The 18,310-nt window shown below is 43.3% G+C and overlaps 1 protein-coding gene across 1 annotated transcript in view; it reads left to right on the forward strand.

Annotated features, from left to right (window-relative positions):
• ARHGEF4 (Rho guanine nucleotide exchange factor 4) overlaps window positions 1-18,310 on the forward strand; it is a 331,159-nt gene that overhangs the window by 18,458 nt on the left and 294,391 nt on the right.

Raw genomic sequence — 18,310 nt, forward strand, 5'->3', positions numbered from 1 at the left:
ACCTCCCTAGAGTAAAACCTTGCCAGCACTAACTAATCAATATTCAGCTGAGTAGGCTGCTCATTATGTGGACATTGATTAGCTCTGGAAGTGACTCGCTCTGTACGTGTCTCATTCTGTAGTTGCTTCCCCCTACCGCACATGCACACATTCCTGTAAACACAATCTTCCTTGTGTGCAAAGCCCTGGAACGAAATCCCATATCCATTTGAAGCTCAGACAGACTAGCCTATTCTCAGCTATAAAGAGACAATTTTGAGGTGACATGCCTTTCCCAGTCCTATGCATTTCTTTATACCAAGAATGATTTCAACGCTTAGTTCCTAGGAACATTTTTTATTAAGAGTTTTAAGTTACGCCAGTGGAGGTGTTTGCTCTATTTTACTTAAGTTGTCATTGCATACTATTTATATTGATTTCATGGATTTTGTATACTATTTATATTGACTGCATAGATCATCTTACGTGGCTGTGCAGAGGAGTAAGCCCCCAACCCCATCCCTTACGAGACCTGCTCAAACCATGGCCCCAGAAGGAGTAAGAAAGGGCTGCACAGCCCAGACTATCCCCCATGAGCAAATGGACAGGAAGGGATGAGGAGTGGCAGACCCATGGTGCTGCCCCGCCCCTCCGACATACCAGTGTACTGGGTTGCATTAGAGAGGACACTGCACCCTGAAATAGTATATAATCATTTACTCTGTCCAATTCAAGAGAGGAGAAGTTATGCCTCTGAGACTCAATGCTTTCTAAGTGTTCTCCCTGAGGCAGGGCACCTATGCACTGCTCCATACTCAGTCTGGCAAAATCTAGCTCATATACTTAAATCAGCAAAGATGCCAATCCACCATGCTAGGCAGCCTAACAATTTAAAATCCACAATCCACACCAGAGTAATTGTCATTCAGTAAAGCAGTGGTAGAAAATCTGCCTACAGTGTGAATTAAAAGTATTTAAATATCCCAAGGCTTAATTTTGCAGGTTATATATTGTGAATACAGATTTACAGAAGATTTAGTAGAATATAGATAACAACACTTTGTGGTACAGATGTAGTTATTCCTGTTTTAAACTTTTCAGCTTAGTTTAGGAGCAGGAATTAGAGTCATATAGGAGAGTTCAAGGGAGGAGGAACCCAGAGCCGGGGATGAGAGACATATGCATCAGAAGGAAAGTAGTTGGAAGATCCATGCAACTATGAAACTGAGTCCCGCCCACCCCTCACTAGCATAACAAGGGGGCTACCCTTGATGGTGCTGCATGGAGATCAGACCTGCTGTTTATCCCCTGATGCTGTGCAAAGGTAGAACACTGCATTTATTAGCAATCTGTAAGCATATAAAATCAATGGAGCTACTCATGCTAATCAGTGCACGGGTGTTGGAAACTGGCTATCCCTGATTATTGCTTTAATCCCACTCTTGTTTGGGGTGAACCACAGATTTGTCAGTGGCTTGTCTGGTGCAGCTGCCTATTCTGATATGCACCTTGGAGACAGGAGCTGGGCAAAAGCCAACTCAGTGACTGTTGCCAGCAATATAATCTTGTCCAGTCATTTGCACGTACCAGAGAGTCAGTGACAGCTATGTGAAAAATGGCAAGCTAGCATCAGAATAGGTATATTTAGCCAGCTGAGTTTCCTGTCAGCTGCCTGTCTTCCTGATCAACAGAAAACAAGGCATGTGATGCAGTGAATCTATCTGGTTGTCACTGAATGTTTAATGAAACGTAAATCAGGGGTTAAAGTAAAGAAGAACAGTGGAGAAGCAGCTTCTCTGCTGAAGTGGAAGTAGCTTCTTCATAAATAGACAATATGCCAATTATCCCCTCTAGTTGCAGAATGACATTTAAGACCGCAAAATACAAATTAAATCCGCTATGAATAATGTGATATTGCACAAACTACAGCATTTCATCTCTAGAACAAGACAAAGCCACTCACTTTCCACTGTGAACTTTCCTACTGTTTAATGAAATGCAACTATATCTTTAGCTTCATTTATTCGGTTTATAGTTTGCTACTGGAATTTGCATCATAAATATGCAGGCTTATTAGATATTATTACCAATAGAGATTTACAATTCCAAGTTGGATTTGGTTTCAAAAGAGCCACTGGTCACTCATCAGTAAAGTGTTCTACTTAACTGGCTTTACCTGCAAAAATCCATGCTGAACACAAGAAGCCTCCTTTTCTAAGGTTACGAAGGAAACTGATTGGATGCATATTTTGAAGACTTCTCATGTTATGTGGATTCTTTACAATACCACAAGCCTGTTCTTTGGTTACTGTTACATTTCTTGCTAGCTATAGTTTATTCTAATGTTCGATGGAGGAAAACTCCTGGCCAAATTAAGTTATAATCAAGATTTACAGCCATGACTTTATAGTTACCAACTATTACCTGAAACTAGGACAAAAAAACCTGTGTTAAAAAAACAATATTTGGTACCTATCAGTTGTCCCAGGTATGTACAATTCTTTATATTGAACTTCAGAGACTTTTGCTTTTGCTACAAGCACATTTTACAATGGCCCCAAGGAAAAAAGGGATAATGAAATAAAGAGTAAAAATTATTAAGTCTATTTTGTAAAACTGAATATTTCAGTTTAAGCACAAGGCCATACCAGCTGCATCTCATTCAAAATGTGTAGGTGCTGACCTGGAGCTTTCATTTCTCGGGCATTCCCAGTGAAGTGTGTGTATGCATTCTGGACACAAAAGTGAAGTTTTAAGATTGTTTGGAAAGTTTTCTTGAGGAAATTATTGTTGCTTTGTATGAGTTATACTAACTCTGCTTTTTCAAAAAAGCCTATTCCTCTTTAGGAACCTGGATCTTAGAGGTATAAGTAGATTGTATACACTGAATTCTCCAAGGTAGCTGCATATCAATCTGTGGCTAGAAATCTCTGTAGGCTTTTGAGGCTACTCAGTTTTCTCCTTTGTGTTCGGTTTTCCTCTCAGGCAGCAAGTCTTCTGATGCTCCACCTGTTGGAGACAGACAGCTGTGGGAGTCAGAAGGCAATCCACTTTTGTAGGGGGTGGCCTTGTTAATAAGTTCTAGGGCTTGTCTATACTGGCAAGTTTCCGTGCAGTAAAGCAGCTTTTTGCGCTCAAACTGCAGATGTGTACACACTGCCAAGCCACTTTGTATGCAGAAACTCCTCAGCTGCAGCGCTGCAAAAACCCACCTGGACGAGAGTCGTAGGCTATTTGTGTAGAGGCTCCAGCGCTCTATTGCCAGTGTAGACACTTGATTGCTTTCTGCGCTGTAATTGGCCTCCGGAGCAGTTCTGTAATGCCTCAAGTGACCGCTCTGCTCATTGTTCTTAACTTGGCTTCCCTGGAGACATGCGCCCCTCCCCTTTCAAAGCACCGTTTCTGACAGCCGTTGTGTGCTGTGCTGATCTGCTCCGGGACACAAAGCAAACCATTAATGTGGAACGCTTGTGCTGTTGAACACAGAGGCAGGTGTCTGTATGTGTGTGTGGGAGAGAGAGATTGCTGTGCAGTGAGCCCAGGGACGGAGGTGGGGGCTGATGTCGGGGTTTCCCCCTCCCCCTGCCTCAGGACTGGTTGCTTCCTGCCACTGTCTGAATTTACAAGACAGCATGCTGACACACTCTCTGTCTCCCAAAACACACTGTCTCTCTACCCCACTCCATACACACACACACTCTCCCCCCACACACTTCAGTTGAAAAGCTGGCAATGTAGTAGGATGCCCATGGAACAATAGCATTGGGAAACCTGCATCATATGACACTGTGCTTGCCCCATAGACACTGCAAACCCTTCCCAAAGCACCCTGCGGCCAGTTGCACTGTGCGATAGCTACCACAATGCACTGCTGTTTTCGCCATTGCAAGAGCTGCTAATGTGGATGCGCTCCAGCGTCACAAGGAACACAGTGTGGACACACAGCAGTGGTTTAATTCCAGCGTTTTAATAATTTTCTGCACTTGTGGTGCAGAATCTTGCCAGCGTACACATACCCTCAGGGTACTGGCTTCATGTGCTGGTTAGGAGGAGCTACACCCCAGCATCCGGAATTGCATAAAAGACCAAACAAAGCACTTAGATCTTTGTTCTCCTTGTTCCTATGTGCCTGGTATGCCAGTGCAGATATTGGCATATATATATATATATATATATAAATTTGAAGTTATTAACTAGTTATAAATATATACATTTGAAGTTATTAACCAGTTATAGCTTTCAGTAGTCTTTGCCCATAGCCAAGGGTGTCTAAATTTTTTATTACAAAAGATAGCTAAAAGTGAATCCTAATTTAACTTTAAAAGCTAAAAATTAAGAGCTGGCAGAGCAGTGCCATGTCAATGCCCGCTAGGCTGGGCAAAACAGCTGGAGCTGCAGGAGGGTGGGAAGGACTGTGTTCATTACCCAACAGTATCCAAAATTGGGTTTCATCATCATTTCTGAACACCAGTCATTGTTCTTTCAGCAGGTTTGTTGCTCATTTGGGGTGTTAATTTGGAGTGCAACAAATGAATTTAAAGTAGTACTTGCCGGTCCAGAACATGTAAGGAATAGAATGAGAGGGCTTAGTTAATAAATGCAATCACAATATCTTTTACAAGACACACAACTGCAGGTTTCAAGACATTTGCAACAGATACTCCCCAGCTACTGACTGCGAGGTGCCAATTTCTAGAAATGCAGCCAGGCAACACTCATTATCAAGGGGTAAAACTAATACATTGAAGCAGTAGGTGTTCATTTAATAAAGAACAGTTTTAGGTTTTACCCTGAGATAATTATACAGCACGTTGATTTATGACTTTTTCCTAATCATGCTTATAGAATTCTAATTCTGAAAGGACTATTGCTACGGTTGCCATCTATCCTTCAAATCAGTGTACTGAATTAACAAAGCTAGAATATTTTCTTTGAGCATGGAGGAGGGTTATTCTAGACAGTAACTGATTTGCATGTATTTGGCCTGCAATTTTGATTTCTTTGATATACACTGGCAACTAAATGTGAGCTCTTTATGTTCCTGGACATGTGAGAAGACAGACAAGATGCAGGGAATGCAGCTTAATTAAGGCTATAACTTTATTAACTGAACTTATTAGGGAGCTATCCAGCAATACCTCGGAGTGCAGGCCATTCCTTCCTTAATGCATTCAACTTAGTGGAGGGCTGCTGTCAGCCCCCCGCCCGTCCAGAACTGGTCCCCAGCCCATTGCTCAGATCCTGCCATGCTTCCCCTGTGTGAGGTTTAAGGGGCTGGAGTAATGGGATTGCATCCTTGCTGTATCAGATATTAGGAACCTATCCCTTTTTCCCAGCATCTCTAAGGGATGCTTTCCTCTAAATCCACTTCTGATTCTGGTTTATCAAGCAACCAGACCCCTATGGAATAAATACTTGCACTGGAAACATGTCACCAGGATGTGCCAGCAATTAGCTTGGCTGCCTCCCCCACAACAGGCTGGTTCCCCGATAATTAACCTCTCTAACAATATATACTTGCTCCCCTGTCAGAGAGATGTCTCTATCGTCCCTGAGTAGTTCACGTACTAAATATGGTATCTATGATTAGTAATTACTGACCCTCCCCATTCCAGCTGCTTTACACATCTTCTGGCCTTGTCAACCCATGGAGGCCTGGCAGCTCCCTGCTGTCTCCTCTGCTGAAGCATTTCAGCCCAGATCAGGGGCCAAGTGCACAGTATTATCTCTGCACAGCCAGTCACCAGCTCCTGTGATCTCTTCACTTGATCCTAAAGGAAGGGATAAACAGGCAGTGTTTAGCTAACAAGACACTGAATTATCCATCCCAACAGGGGCCTCCTTATCCTTGTTTGCATTCAGATGCCACCCTAGATAAGCATAACCCATTTGGGGGTGGCAGGTCACTTGAATTCACTGTGTGCCCCTGCTGCGCTGCCCTCCACCACATGCGCTCTTCACTGCTGCCCTGGCTCCCTCTGCTGCAACCTGGGGTGATTTCCAGCCAGTCTTCACTGGGACCCTGCTGGTCACCCTGTGGCTCCTGGGGACAGATTGTTATTAAGTGCCAATAAAAAGGCCTACCTAGCAATCCCTCTCGTAGGTGGATTAAGACTCACTCAAGGAAGCATCTTCTTGTGGCTTTGTTACCTGGTTTCGAGTAGTGAAGCAGCACTGGTTCACTCCATGAATGAGCCTTTGATTACATCAGCTATTCTGGAGAAGATGCTATAAATCTCCACTGCCTTCTGCACTGGAACTTTGTCAAATGCTTTCTCAAAAGTTAATGAAGCACAGAGCCAGATATTTGTCTCTGCAGAAGCTGTTGTTAGTGCCAGCTTTGAAGGTGAAGATGTAATCTGGACTCACTCTTCTACAATTAGAACTTGCTTGCGCACTTATACACTAAAGCCTATAAAATTTGTCTAAGGAGTACACTGCTGATGCATTTGCTACTAGCTGACGTTTCTGGAGTTGTTGCAGTCCATTATATTTCTAGGAGGTCTCCTTTGCTGCCAATAGAACTAACTTTATGCCTTTGAGTGACTCATCTTATTTTGAAACACACGGTATGGACACGTGACAAGTTAACCAGTTGCTTCCTAACTGCTGATTTTAGTTGAGCTGTTTTAGTGTAAAGGAGGAAGGTGATATTCCTACAGCAATTACCTGTCCCCTTTGATACATTTTCATATGAAGAAAGAAAAAGAAAGCTATCTTTAGGATGTAAGGAACTTTTATGATAGACACCTGCTCCTTATTTTTAATTTATCCACCAAGAGCTGTGAGAAATGCTGTTTTGGTTTGCAAGGATTCATGCCAACTTTATTTTTTTTCCCACCTACATTTACATCCCTTGAGTTTCCATCTCGGCTCTGATGAGATACACACTACCATGGTACCCGAGTGCCTCGTATTAATGAATTTATTCTTCCAACACGCCTGTGATGTAGGGAGACGGGGAACTGAGGCACAGAGAGATTAAGTGCATTGCCCAAGGTCACACAGGGAATCTGAGGCAGATGAAGGAACTGAATGCAGATATCCTGATTCCAAGGCTGGTGCCCTAACCACAAAACCATCCTTCCTCCCTTCAGGTTTGAATGAGCTCAGAAATTTAAAATGAAACCAAACTGTCACGTTCATAGCTAGCTTCAGGTCAGAATGATGCAGAGTCACAGGTTTGACTGGTTTCCATCCAGAATCATAAACTTAGGTCACGTTCACTCAGCCCCAATTTCCAAACCTGGCATGAGGCTTGTGTCTGCGGCAGAGTTTAACCTGTGTTGTGGTTTCGTCAGAGAAGTTTCCTTGCAGCTCTACTTGAGGCCTTGGTACATGCCCAGCACTGAGCTTCCTTTGCTACAGCAGCAGCCTGTCAGCATCTCACGTTTTGATCCTAAGGCCACTGAGGGAAAGGAGCTGGCTTCACAGATGAATTCAGAGCTGTTTCTTTTTATATTGCTGCTCAGTCCTTTTCCAGTCCCCTTGGGAACACTCCCTCCCCTTCTTGGTCAGTTCTATACTGAGAAGCGAAGTTGCTTCTGGTAAAAGATAAAAGTTACTCTTTGCCTCTGAGTCAAGCTTAGCTCAGCTGCTCCTGGGTCAGCCAGGAGAGGTTTCCTTTCAGGTCACCTAGTAACTGTTTCTGGTCTCAGACCATGGACTTTGGGTCTTGGCAGGTTTACACTACCGCTTAAATCAATCTAACGTATGTCGCTTGGGGCATGAAAAAGCCGCCCCTCCCCTGGAACGACGCAAGTTTCGTGCTCTCCTCACCCAGTGCTATGTCAGCTGAAGATGCTCTCCCACTGACATAGCTTCTGCTTCTCACCGAGGTGGAGTAATTATGCCAATGGGAGAGTGCTCAACCGTCGGCATAGTGCGTCTTCACCACATGGGCTACAGCGGTGCAGCTACATCAGTGCAGCTGCGCCAATGTAGCACTGCAGTGTAGACTTGCCCTCAGGTTGGTTGTGGTGCTACACCCTGTTAGAGTTAGGGGAACTCAGTTAATTCTACTCTAAGGGTGTGTCCACCAACTGGCACACAACAGTTTCCAGTACTGCCATTTGTTCTCTCCAAGTTAAAGTGAGGCTGGATGCCCTCACATTTCTCCACCATTTTGGAATGCCTCTCTTGTCACATCAGTTTCTGCTTCCTCAGGCCTTGCATACCTCATGAAGGTACAAATTTAGGGTCAGAGGAGCAAAAAGAACATTCCTTAAGAGCACCCTTCTTCCTAGCTGTAGGTCACTAAGCTAGGAAAACACGTACTTAGAACTGCATGGCCTGTACAGTCCAGACGGCAGCAATGGGTCATCCCTCTAGACTTTTACCTCTGGATTCTTGAATTCAATTCCTGCCTTGTATCACTAGTAGAAGTGAGCTTAGTATCTCATCTTGGTCATTTCTAGCCAAAATGACTTTGCCAGCTTAGGACTTGAATAGCAGGGAATGCTGAGAACCAGAGCTCTCTGGAGGAAGCTGGTAGGAGTCTGACTTCATTATGAATAGGTCTAGCAATTCCTATTTGCCACTCATTTTTATGAACTCCAATGGACACTTAAAACCCCCACCCCCCTTAAAGCTAAACTATGTCCGTGTATTGTTTGCAGTCAGTGAAGGTGGATCAGTTGAGGAGTGGACAACTGTACACTTCCAGTACTTGGGTTGCTGGGCTTGATAAGTTTCATACTCACATCTGCCTGGCTTTGCAGTTTTCCCCGGCTACTGTCAATAAAAATTGAGAGGCATAATAATTAAGATCCTCTTTCAATGTGGTTAAATTGCTTTTCTAGGCAATTACATGGGGCTATTTGATTGTTCTTTTCATCATGGTTTCTTGGAGGGACATTTCATTACAATTTGGTGGATTCTATACAGCACACATGAAACCTTATGAAGCAATGTAAATTATAATGAGGCTACATCAAGACAGCAAAACATTGTAAGGTTACACAATAACAAACATTTCAAACCATATTTGTTGGTAGCAAAGCTGCTCCAGCCACCATCTGTGCAATAAGTCAAAAGTGTCTGTATTGTAAAGAGAATGGGGAGATCCCATTATTTTCCAAAGATGGATTTACAGTCCAATAAATGCTGCTGGCATACTATATGCAATAAGACACATTGGTAACCCTGGTTTAATCATCACTATCCAGATGAAAACCCTTTGGAGACTAGCATCTAAGGTAGAAATTGTGAATCTGTTTTGCTACAGACAGATTTCATTAGGACAATTGATATCACTTTTCAGTGTTGTGGACCTGGGAAGACTCTGCTTAATGAATCACAGGAGGCCAAAACCATTCCAAAGCATATTCATACTTTTTTACGGCTTTAACTTGTTTATGTTTTATTCATTGTATGCTCATGGCTGCCGAAAGACAAGTTAAGAAATAATGTAGAATGCCACACAATAGTACCACAACTGCAATTACAATGAGAGCCATCAGAGCAATAAAATGAAGTCACCCCTCTATCCAATTATGTGTTAAAGAGAACTCCTAAGCACCCCATTGCTTTTAAAGTCCATTTCCTCCCTCCTTCACCTAGTTTAAAATATTCCAGGAATGCTCCTCCATACCTCCAGCTGTCTTTTCCCTTCCCTACTCACTGACATTAAGCACATATCACTCTGCATAGATATCCTTGCACTGCCTTCCAGTTCCGAAGAACCACTTTTGAAGCTAACATCTGACAGCAGGTGTAACCTATTGCACAGCACTGACTTAAAAAAAACCACTTATTTGACTAGTTACTTCCTTAAAAAGGGATTTTTTTAAAAAAAAATACACATTTTTATAGTTTTCACAATTTATAAAGATAATCAAATCTTCAGCACAGCTGACAAAGGCTGGATTTCTCTCCTGCATGTCTGTGCAAGACGCGAGGGTACGAGGAGTCTTTCCCTGTCTTATTCCTCCTCCACAGGGACCAGGCACAGAACTGCAAGTCCCCACACATGCTTGAGCAAGGATAACTCTCTGTTAGCGCTAGCCACCCCCAAAAAGACAAAAGGCATGGCCATGCCCCCCCCTGCACCTTCCAGTACAGAGTGCTAGCCTCAGAAGAGTTGCTCCCTAGAGCGGGAAACCATGGGGATACACTGGGGCACAATTCTTCCTGGGGTCCTAGTGGGATAGCTCAGTTCCACAGCACCCAAAAGCAGGACAATTCCTTCAGGACAAAATCTGGCCCAAATAATTTGCTTACAATTGTAGCTTGTTGGTGCTTTACTTTGAGGAATTGCAAGGATCAAAGGATCATAACTTGTTCAAAAGCACAACAAATGAAAAATCAGCACAACTTCTAGCATCAGGCTGTTTTTGTTGAACTGAGTTCATTCTGCTGCAGCAAGCTGTATAGATGCAAATGTTTGTTCTTGTCATGTATCAGCGTAGTATAATATGCAAAGGGTCTTTCAGCACTTGTGCTGTGGACTGGCACAAAAAGACAGCCAAATGTAATATTTGTCAAGACTGGAAAATGTTCTGTGTTAGCCTGCCAAACCTAAATGATGACTTCTGTTCATTCAGTCCCGCGGAGGCTATTTCTTCAATTGTCTGTATTTTGAGTTTAAATATTATTTGTGGTAAGCAAAAAACTGGCAAAAATATTGTATTGAATCTTTTTCAGAGGTTTTGTTTTTATGGCAAAGACTCAGTTTCACTTGTGCAAGTCATACTGCCCTGAGTTATATACATGTTCATGTAATTCCTAGTTGTTTCAGGCACAGCTCTTTATTTGCAAGATGCATTTTCGCTAAGTAATAATTCTTTTAAAGAAAATAAAGTTCAAACCTAATTCCAGATGATTTACACATCTTGTGTTGTCTAACATCAATAAACAAGAGTGCCCTTTCCAGTTGTCCCACAGCTTCCTTCTACATGACTTCTAGAGCCTCCCTTCTGTTTACTGGTTGCAGGAGAAGCAGATGCTTGAGAACACCAGCACTCTGCCATATGAAGAACTGTTGAGTGCAAAAATACTGATAAACCAAATGCCTAATCCTGCAGTCTTTATACAGGCAATGACTTCTCTGAGAAGCATGCAAGCCCTGCATTCCCTCTCCCCAGCATGAGCACAGTACATTTGATGGTAGGACACACAAAAACACACTGTACATTATGCAGAGATTAGAATCTTTCAATACTTAAGGTTGCCACCGGTTTCCATTATAATCCTTAATTTTTTAAGGATTGACTTGCTCTAAAAAGCTAGCAAGGAATGAAAATTGCTAGGTTTACTTGGAAGGCAAATAGGAATATTTCTGCAAAAAAACCTGATCAAACTGGTTGAGCTAAAGTCGTTCCAAAATTTCCCTGACTGGAGATAAAGAAAAACTAGACAGTCATTCGCAAACTAAAACTGGCTCATCACTACTCCCTGCAAGCAGTTCAATCAATAGAAACATAACTCTATATTTAGCCAGTTGTAATGTTTATTATATAAGTATAGGCAGCTTGCCCTCTGGTGGCTGCTTGCAGTTTAAAGTGCCCACTGGAAAGGGAGAAGCTTCGGCTACAGTACTGTTGAGTTTATTATTGAGTTCTGTGCTGAGAAGTCTAGTCTGTTGGATTGTACAGCAGTTAAACTTCAATGAGTATTTGTGTCAAGGTTCCTCCCCCACTCTGAACTCTAGGGTACAGATGTGGGGACCTGCATGAAAAAACCTCCTAAGCTTATCTTTACCAGCTTAGGTCAAAACTTCCCCAAGGTACAAAATATTACACCCGTTGTCCTTGGACTGGCCGCTACCACCACCAAACTAATACTGGTTAATGGGGAAGAGCTGTTTGGACGCGTCCTTCCCCCCAAAATACTTCCCAAAACCTTGCACCCCACTTCCTGGACAAGGTTTGGTAAAAAGCCTCACCAATTTGCCTAGGTGACTACAGACCCAGACCCTTGGATCTTAAAAACAATGAACAATCCTCCCAACACTTGCACCCCCCCTTTCCTGGGAAATGTTGGATAAAAAGCCTCACCAATTTGCATAGGTGACCACAGACCCAAACCCTTGGATCTGAGAACAATGAAAAAGCATTCAGTTTTTTACAAGAAGACTTTTAATAAAAAATAGAAGTAAATAGAAATAAAGAAATCCCCCCTGTAAAATCAGGATGGTAGATATCTTACAGGGTAATTAGATTCAAAAACATAGAGAACCCCTCTAGGCAAAACCTTAAGTTACAAAAAAGATACACAGACAGAAATAGTTATTCTATTCAGCACAATTCTTTTCTCAGCCATTTAAAGAAATCATAATCTAACACATACCTAGCTAGATTACTTACTAAAAGTTCTAAGGCTCCATTCCTGGTCTATCCCTGGCAGAAACCAGCATACAGACAGACACAGACCCTTTGTTTCTCTCCCTCCTCCCAGCTTTTGAAAGTATCTTGTCTCCTCATTGGTCATTTTGGTCAGGTGCCAGTGAGGTTACCTTTAGCTTCTTAACCCTTTACAGGTGAGAGGAGCTTTCCCCTGGCCAGGAGGGATTTCAAAGGGGTTTACCCTTCCCTTTATATTTATGACAATTTGCATACAAGTATTTGCCTGTCACGTTAACTGCTCTAGAAATGGGAGTCTTCCATCCATAGAACAGTGTGAGCAGCAGCACTAGCTTTCCCACAGAGCCCAGTTAATGTACCTGAAACCTGTACTGGAGCCATCACATGTAGGGGTGAATGAGCCATCCAGTCTCCATGGTTTTACCGTGGTAGGTTGTGCCTGGTCCTTATGTGGAGAGATGGTGGCGCAAGGAATCTTCCTCCCATAAAAGGTGAAAAATCCATTGCTACCTACATATTGCACAGACCACAGTGAGAGATTATGCCATACACTATCAAAGAAACTGAGGAACCACCTGATCAGCATCCTATACAGCAAACAGGAAAACATCAAAAAAGAGCTCTCCAACCTTCCATACAAACGACTTTACTAAAATAAGACAGGAGATCTACATTACACACTTCACCTCTCTACAAAGGAAAAAGGACTGTAAACTGTCTAAAATCCTACCTGCCACATGGGGCCACAACAGTGGTTCCCCTAACTCACCCAGCAATACCATCAATCTATCCAGCTAAACACTCAGCCCGGCAGAAGTCTGTCCTATCTGGGGGACTCTCCTTTTGCCCCACCACCCCCACAAACATGATACAGTTCTGTGGTGATCTCCTACTTTCGCCGTCTCTGACTCAAAGAATACTTTCAAGATAACACTGAACAGTACACTGATACACAGATACCTTCCCACCAACAGCACAAGAAGAAGAACTCCACATGGACTCCTCCTGAGGGTCGAAACAACAGTCTGGACCTATATGTAGAATGCTTCCGCTGATGTGCATAGGCAGAGATTGTGGAAAAACAACATCGCTTGCCTGATAACCTAAGTTGTGCAGAACACAATGCCATCCACAGCCTCAGGAACAACCCTGATATTATAATCAAAGAGGCTGATAAAGGAGGTGCTGTAGTCATCGTAAACAGGTCTGACTACCAAAAGGAGGATGCCAGACAATTCTCCAATACCAAATTCTACAGGCCACTTTCCTCAGATCCAACTGAGGAATACACTAAGAAACTGCACCATCTTCTCAGGACACTCCCTACACTAATACAGGAACAAATCAGCATACCCTTAGAGCCCCAACTGGGGCTATTCTATCTACTACACAAGATCCATAAACCCGGAAATCCTGGACGCCCCATCATCTTGGGCATTGGCACTTTCACTGAAGGACTCTCCACTCAGACCCTACACCACTTGCACTGCCAGCTATCTCCGTGACACCACTGATTTCCTGAGAAAACTACAATGCATTGGTGATCTTCCAGAAAACACAATCCTAGCCACCGTGGATATAGAAGCTCTCTAAACAAACATCCCACACACAGCTGTCAGGAATACAAACTGTCAGGAACAGTATCCCTGATGATGCCACACACAATTGATTGCTGAGCTCTGTGACTTTATCCTCACGCACAATTATTTCAAATTTGGTGACAATATATACCTCCAGACCAGTGGCATTGCTATGGGCACCTGTGTGGCCCGACAATATGCCAACATTTTTATGGCTGACCAGGAACAACGCTTCTTCAGCTCCCGTCCACTCACACCCCTTCTCTGCTTATGCTACATTGATGACCTCTTCATCATCTGGACCCATCGGAAGGAAACCCTGGAAGAATTCCACCACGATTTCAACAGCTTCCACCCCACCATCAACCTCAGCCTGGACCAATCTACACGGGAGGTCCACTTCCTAGACACCACGGTGCAAATAAGTGATGGTCATGTTAGCACCACCCTATACCGAAAACTCACCAACCGCTATGCCTGCCTTCATGCCTCCAGCTTCCATCCCGGACACAGCACATGATCCATTGTCTACAGCCAAGTGCTGAGGTACAACCGTATTTGCTCCAACCCCTCAGACAGAGACCAACACCTACAAGATCTTCACCAAGCATTCTCAAAACTATGATACCCGCATGAGGAAATAAGGAAACAGATCAACAGAGCCAGACGTGTACCCAGAAGCCTCCTGCTGCCAGACAAGCCCAAGAAAGAAAGCAACAGAACTCCACTGGCCATCACATACAGTCCTCAGCTAAAACCTCTCCAGTGCATCATCAGTGATCTACAACCATCCTGGACAACGATCCCCCACTTTCACAGGCCTTGGGAGGCAGGCCAGTCCTTGCCTACAGACAGCCCCACAACCTGAAGCATATTCTCACCAGCAACAACACACCACACCATAGTAACTCTAACTCAGGAACCAATCCATGCAACAAACCTCAAATGCCAACTCTGCCTATATATCTACACCAGCGACACCATCACAGAACCTAACCAGATCAGCCACACCATCACCGGTTCATTCACCTGCATGTCCACCAATGTAATATATGCCATCATGTGCCAGCAATGCCCCCCTGCTGTGTACATCGGCCAAGTTGGACAGTCCCTACGTAAAAGGATAAATGGACACAAATCAGATATTAGGAATGACAATATACAAAAACCTGTTGGAGAACACTTCAACCTCCCTGGACACAAAATAGCAGCTTTAAAGCCATCCTTCAGCAAAAAAACGTCAGGACCAGACTTCAAAGAGAAACTGCTGAGCTTCAGTTCATTTGCAAATTTGACACCACCAGCTCAGGGTTAAACAAAGACTGTGAATGGCTAGCCAACTACGAAAGCAGTTTCTCCTCCCTTGGTGATCACACCTCAACTGTAGAAGAGGGCCTCATCCTCCCTGATTGAACTAACCTTGTTATCCCTAGCCTGATTCTTGCTTGCATATTTATACCTGCCTCTGGAAATTTCCACTACATGCATCTGATGAAGTGGGTATTCACCCATGAAAGCTTATGCTCCAATATGTCTGTTAGTCTATAAGGTGCCACAGGACTCTTTGCCCTTTTTACAGACCCAGACTAACATGGCTACCCCTCTGATACTTCCTCCCATATGCTTCCCTTCCTACCACCTTCCCCCCAAGGTCCAAGGAGAATTGTAATCCTTTCTCTGGGAGAACAGAGGATCTCCTCCATTCAAACATCCCTAGAGAAGGCAAATCATTCCACAAAGGGGTGGATAGGCAGTAAAAGGTGGGATCTTGCCTTCCACTCTGCAGTGGTCACTAGAGCTTTGTGGATGCACAGTGGATAGTACATTGTAGCCCCCTAAGGGAAGGTGTAGCATGCACCCTCCCCAGATCTGCGGTGCATCAGCAGGACACAATCCTCCCCAGAGCTCCCACTGGGCCGTGAGACTCCACCCAGCCCCTCATGCAGGGCTACATATCGTTTACACAGTCTGGCCCTGAGATCTTTAGCTTCTGTTGGGATTGTCAACAGTGGCCACCACCAGGGATGCTGATTCATGCCATTTGTGACCGCTTTTTGTACCGGCTCTTATCAAGCGGAGGCAGACTTTCTGTGGCTATTGATCTTGTTCAGAGTTAAACCAGTGATGAAAAGTCTCCCTATTTCTTTACCTCAAATCCTGAGACATCCAGCTACTCTACCCTTGTGAATTTGTGTCCTGGCTAAGCCATAACCTGGAGCTTAATGTGTCATAACTGCTATCCACACACAAACAGAAAGCTCTATTTCCATGACCTTTTTGGTCTGACAGAATGCTAATTGCTTAGAGCTGATCCAACACTCTGGTCACTAAGCTACTAGCTCCCCTGTCTCTCCCGCCCACAGTGGACTTAATTGGGAGATGGATGCTCAAAGGTCTAATTAGGCAGGGGGCTGACAGGCTAATGAGAGCAATCAACTCATCGGCTGAGAACAGCTGAAGGACAGGAAGGAAGCACAAAGGGGAGGTGGCTGTTGGAGGGAAGGAGATTCAGGGTCTGAGGACAAAGGGCTTTCCCTTACCCTTCCTGGAGAGTGGGCCAAGGGGAAAGCTTACTTCCAATTGTATGTTGCTACATGAGGCTGTACTGGTGGCGGGGATTCAAATAACACAGCGGTGTTTAGAAACATGTAAGTGTCCAGACTGTTTGAGGTGGTCCAAAGGGAGGAGAAGACTGCCCTGGCACATTTGGGTTTTACCATTCACAGGAAGGTCTCAAGAATTAGCTCTCTTGCAGTATGTAGATGAGATACTTTGGGTATTGCCATCTTGTATCTGATGAATGTAAGTTTTTAGAAAAATATTTAGTTATTAGCGTACTTAAATGCTTAGCTGCAGCTGATTTGACCAAGCCTTCTTAAAATAGACCTATTTAGTCAAGGGTATCCAACTCATGGTCTGTTGAATACTAACCCCCACCCCCAAATTCCTAGGGGAATGAATGGCTAGCGGGCAGTGCTGTCACAGTTGCCTAGTAATGGACAGTAGGAGGGATGGCACAGGTTCAGAGGGGCCCATGCTGAAGAAAGGAAACATCAATATCACATTCAGGTAGAGCACAGTATAAAGCAATATACAAAGTGATCCATAACTGTATAATAAGTTTAATGGGTGAATGCATATCTATTCAATAATTTGTCTCAATGAAATATCAAAGAAAGCCAAGAAAAACAGTAATGAACATAGGAAGAAAACAAACAAAAAAATCACTATATTTGTACTTAGTCCCCTGAAGACTGCAGTATTTTGTTTCCAGTGCATGAGTTACTATTTGGCAGGTTTCCTAAAGCACTTTGTCTTTTCACTTCTTGGTAATATGAAAAAGCCTAGGCTCCCTGGAAGGAAAGTTTTGTTGAAAATCTTTCATTATCAAGGATTAGCTGTTTGGTAAACCTGTGCACCCTTAACAGTCTTGGTGGGAAGCACCAGCTAATGAATGGCTCGTTGTGGAGATGCTTTGAGTGTGGAACTTCTTGTGTCTGTTTTATTGCTTGGCTTTCAGTTCGGGGTTCTTTGTGCTTCCAGGGTTTAAAGGGAAATTGAAGCATTTACTTTGGTTCTGCTAGAAATGTACAGTGAAAAGTCTGATTTTTCCTTTTCAGTGTTATTGCTGAGTTAGATTCAAGTCTTTACTGAAATCGTGTTTAATATATATGGGTATGTTATAAAATTAAGGAAGTAGTCCTGAACACCATTTTAAAGCTCAGTACTTTAAGTCCAGTGTGGTATTGGTTAGTCCTCAATGGTTCCATATTAGTTCAAGGTTTAGCTGCAAAGTTCATAGAAAAAATCCAAACAATATCCTCATTCTTATTGGAACACTGGCCAAGTAGAACATGCAATGACCCAAGGATGGAGCAAAGGAGATGGGAGAGATCCCGGTGAATGGGGAAGCAGCCTGTGTCCAAGAATGGACACTCAGAGCCTGTTTTTTCCCAGGGAAGCATGACAACATTGAGAGCATGATGCTGAAGTAATCATTTTACTATAATAGGTCTTTTGTGGTTATTTAAAAGAATGTCTGAAAGATATAAAATTCAAAGTAAGGTTCAGTTATAAAATCCAGTCTCCCTTCCCCCCCAAATATTTGAAAATTAGGAAGTTCATAGTTAAAACTGTACCAAAAAAACAACCAAACAAAAAACCTCCCGACAAAACCTTCAATGCTGACCACATTGACACTGCTCCTTTGCCTATTCAAAACCAAATATCCCACCAACCTATATTGTATATATAATACAGCATGCCTCCTATATTTCCAATAGCACTCACAGATCCCCATCTACCTTAGACTAAATACTGGTGTGTGAGACACAAGCACCATCAAATATGGATCCACAAACCAAAATACCGCACACCTCCCACCGAAAAACATCAACTTCTCATATCTTCCCTCCAGCTATATACCTGATCCACTGCTCTTTGGACCAT

The sequence above is a fragment of the Lepidochelys kempii genome, chromosome 9, assembly GCF_965140285.1.
Source record: "Lepidochelys kempii isolate rLepKem1 chromosome 9, rLepKem1.hap1, whole genome shotgun sequence".
In the NCBI taxonomy this organism is placed as follows: domain Eukaryota; kingdom Metazoa; phylum Chordata; order Testudines; family Cheloniidae; genus Lepidochelys; species Lepidochelys kempii.